Source organism: Tupaia chinensis, unplaced genomic scaffold (genome assembly GCF_000334495.1).
Source record: "Tupaia chinensis unplaced genomic scaffold, TupChi_1.0 Scaffold000451_2, whole genome shotgun sequence".
Taxonomy (NCBI): Eukaryota; Metazoa; Chordata; class Mammalia; order Scandentia; family Tupaiidae; genus Tupaia; species Tupaia belangeri.
This window is the reverse complement of record NW_006159958.1, coordinates 3,279,681-3,283,518: the sequence shown is the minus strand read 5'-3', so window position 1 is coordinate 3,283,518 and position 3,838 is coordinate 3,279,681. Positions and strand designations below refer to the sequence as shown.

Here is a 3,838-nt window from a genome sequence, read left to right as displayed (position 1 = left end):
CCACAAAAAAAAAAAAAAAAACCCCTCCAGCGGCAGCCTGGCCTCGCCTGGCAGTCTGGCACTCATGCGTGTACCATGACTCATGCCACTTCCTGTGCCTATGTGCACACCTTGACTGCATGCTGGACATCTGGGCCCTACACGCCTGGAGCGCCATGCCATGCACGCAAGGTGGCAGCCATCACTTTGACACCACTTTTCTCCCATGTTCCTACATGAGCCACTGCTAGTCCACCCCAACTTGGCCAAGGTGGTGGGCTTCCAGTGGTCAACTCCATTGGAAGCAACTGAAATATTCTTATCAAAAGAGATATGGTTGGCACCCCCACAATTCTACCAAATTAGGAGACTTGAACATTTGGTCTCTCTCTCTCTCTCTCTCTCTCTCTCTGACTTGCATAAATTTTGTTTGGAACATAGATTAGAGGGTATGGAAACATGGATGCCAATCACATTGCTAACTGCTGATGAGTCGGTCCAGCTTTTACCAGGAGATGAGCTGTACTTAGAAGATTCAGATTTTTTTTTGGGGGGGGAGGTTTTTGCTATAGGGCGCGTGTGCTCACCAGAGAGGGATAGAAAAACAGAAAGCAAGAAATCACCCCCCCCCCCAAGTGAGAAATCCCCCCCCCCCCAGAGAGGATGGCCATGCTGAAATCCCTTCTCTTCCATTCTCTTCTCAGGATCTTGGGCACTCACGCATATGTGCCCGGCATGAGTTTAAGCCACCCAATCCGGGACTAGAACCGGGGTTGACTACATGGGAGTCCAGTGACATAGCCATTACGCCAACTGCTGGTCCCAAAGATCCATATTTTTTAAACAATCTTTTGTTTATAGAAAAAAAGAAGGAAGAAGTCATGGGAACAACAGATGGCATCATGGTTAGACAGCTGGACTCCCATGTAGTCGACTGCAGTTTGAGTCCCAGACCCAGCGACTTAAAACTCATGCCAGACATGTGTGCATGAGTGAGTGCCCAAAATCTTAAGAGGAGAATGGGGGAGAAGAGATTGCAGTGTGACCATCTCCCCTGGGGGATGATGTCTTGTTTCTGTCTCTCTCTGTTTCTCTGGCGAGTGCACACACTCTATAGCAAAAATCTCTCCTAAAAAATAAAGAATGAAGAAATCATGAAGGAAGGCAATAAATTTCACCAAATAGTGATATACAATCAACGTTTTTATCATATCCAAGTTATTGTTGAGTCAAAGTGTAAACACATTTATCCTAAGAAATACATGTTTAAATAAGCCATTTGTAGGGTGCTGCTTTTGTGTAAGCTGGCCTAATTGAAGCATCCTGACCAACAAAGGGTTGACTAAACTTGCTTGAAATTCTGTAAAAGTTGTAGTACAGTTGCTTGAAATTCTATAAAAGTTGTAGTACAGTTCTTATTTCAAGTGTAACATGGCACCCCATTGGTTATTCCATTCTTTAAACCTTACAGTATGCCACAGTATTAAGTTTCTAAATATTAATGATCTTGTTATCAAAATAAAATAAGTTCACAAGGGTTCTCACCTCTATATTGTTTGATCTCAAAGTTCAAACGAGATGTTCTCCTACCATTGTTCTAACTGTGCAGTGTATTGGCAGGCACTGTCCTTGACGTGCTTTAGAAGTTGACCCATAAATATCTAAAAACTTTTCACTGAAATTAATTTAAGGATATCTGATTAGATGGTTACCAGTAGACTAAGACCAACTTCAAGTAATTATGTCACCAATTTCTTGCTGTCTTTAGCTTTGATGGTTAAGATACAATTCTGTTTAAAATCAAATGGCGTGGGGCCAGCAGGTAACATGGTGGTTAAGGCACTGGATTCCCACATGGCCAACCATGATTTGAGTCCTGGGTCTTCCCACATGGCCAACCATGATTTGAGTCCTGGGTCTTCCCACATGGCCAACCATGATTTGAGTCCTGGGTCTTCCCACATGGCCAACCATGATTTGAGTCCTGGGTCCAATGGCTTGGAAATCACAACAAATAGATAAATAGATAAATAAATAAATGCTAATAAGTAAATAAATAAAATGGCAGACCTAGCCACAATAGTGTGTGCCACTCAGGTCACACAGGAGCCTGGTTTGAATCCTGGCCCACCCTAAAAAGCTAAACTCAGTGGCGTGTACTTTTAGTCCCAGCTATGGAGAGGCTGAGGCAGGAAGATTACAACATAGGGAGAGTAAGGGGGAAAAAAACAGCATATCCAAGTGTCATTAATTATTATGTGTCCCAAGTTGGAATGCTGTTTTAGTAATATGCTGACAAAATATGAAGCCATAGTAAAAAGCTATTGTTCTTTTTACTTTAGAGTGCTAGTTCATGGATGCAAAGAGGTTAGAGAGATACAGTGTTAAATTAATGATGTTATTTTCAATACATTCAATATGGGTATTTTTTTACCTACTTTATAGAGGAGTAATGTTTATTGATTAAAGGTGGAAATTAAAGTTAAGACACTAGTCCTATTAAAGATTTTTCAAATAGATTATGCATTGTACAGTGGGTTTCATTTTTCATGAAATGTCCTGGTTCTCCTGCCTATAAAATAAAGGCACTTACACAGTGAGTCAGAAGATGAAGTGGCTGTTGACATGGAATTTGCTAAGAACACATATGAACTGCACAAAAAGTCTCTGCAGATGAGCTCATCCTGGACTGGTTCGGTGCAGGCTGTGACATCGCAGAGCGCTCGGTGCTGCTCCATGAGTACCATGGCCAGGAGGGCCCCAGCCCATCCATCTCTCTGTGGACAGAGTCTCCACAATGGCCACGTGGGCATCAAGGCCTACGTCAGCATTTCAATGGGTGTCCCTGGGAGGACCGTGGGAGTGATGTCCACACCTCTGACAGTGAAATTCTCGTACTACCACACAGAATGTGTTGGTGGTGGCCTGATCATGAAGACCTGTTTCAGCCCCAACCGGGTGATCGGACTCTCAAGTGACTTGCAGCCAGTAGGGGCCGTCGGTGTGCATCCAGGGTGCCCCGTGCAAGGTGCTGCTGTGTGCCGAGGATGTCCTGTCTGGAAAGGTGCCAGCCGACAGCACTGTGGCCGCTTCCTAATAAGCCTGGTCAACCAAGTACCCAAAATACTTCCTGATGACTTCAAGACCATGCTCAACAGCAACACCAAAGACCTGCTGATGGTGACCTACCTGGCCAATCTCACAGTCACAGATCACCCTCAACAAGAATCTTGTCAACCTGGGCATAGGCCCCTGGCAGCCCTCCCACCAGACTGAACTAGGACTCAGATTGAAGTGAAGGAGAAATGCTTTCTTTGTGGTCTTGAGTCATAGAGAGTCGGCCGGCTGTTCGTGACTCTAAACATAGCCAACCTATCAAAAAACAAATTAAATAAAGGCACTGATTAAAAAAAAAACTATGCATGGATTTTAACATTTTTTCACCAAAATCAACTTGTATTTTTAAAAAGGTTTATTTATGTCTTCTTTTTTTTTTTAATCTTTTTTTGGGGGGGAGGGGGGAGAGGTTTTTTCGCTATAGGGCGCGTGCGCTTGCCAGACAGACAGAGAGAGACATAGAGACAGAAAGCAAGAAATCACCCCCCAGGGGGGATGGTCACACCACAATCCCTTCTCCTCCATTCTCCTCTTGGGATCTTGGGCATGCACGCACACGCGCCCAGGATGAGTTTTAAGCCACTAGGTCCGGGACGCGAACCGCGGTCGACTATGTGGGAGTCCAGCGACATAGCCATTACGCTAACTGCTGGTTCCCAAAAAAAGTTTATTTATGTCTTGTATGAGAAAAAGAGAGGCAGAGAGACAGTACCCTCAACAGTGTCCCGACTCCATGATCCAG

At 44.3% G+C, this 3,838-nt stretch overlaps 1 pseudogene; it reads left to right on the top strand.

Moving 5' to 3' along the window:
* LOC102491890 (eukaryotic translation initiation factor 3 subunit F pseudogene) overlaps positions 1-3,277 on the top strand; it is a 40,789-nt pseudogene extending 37,512 nt beyond the window's left edge.
* The last annotated feature ends 561 nt before the right edge of the window (positions 3,278-3,838 follow it).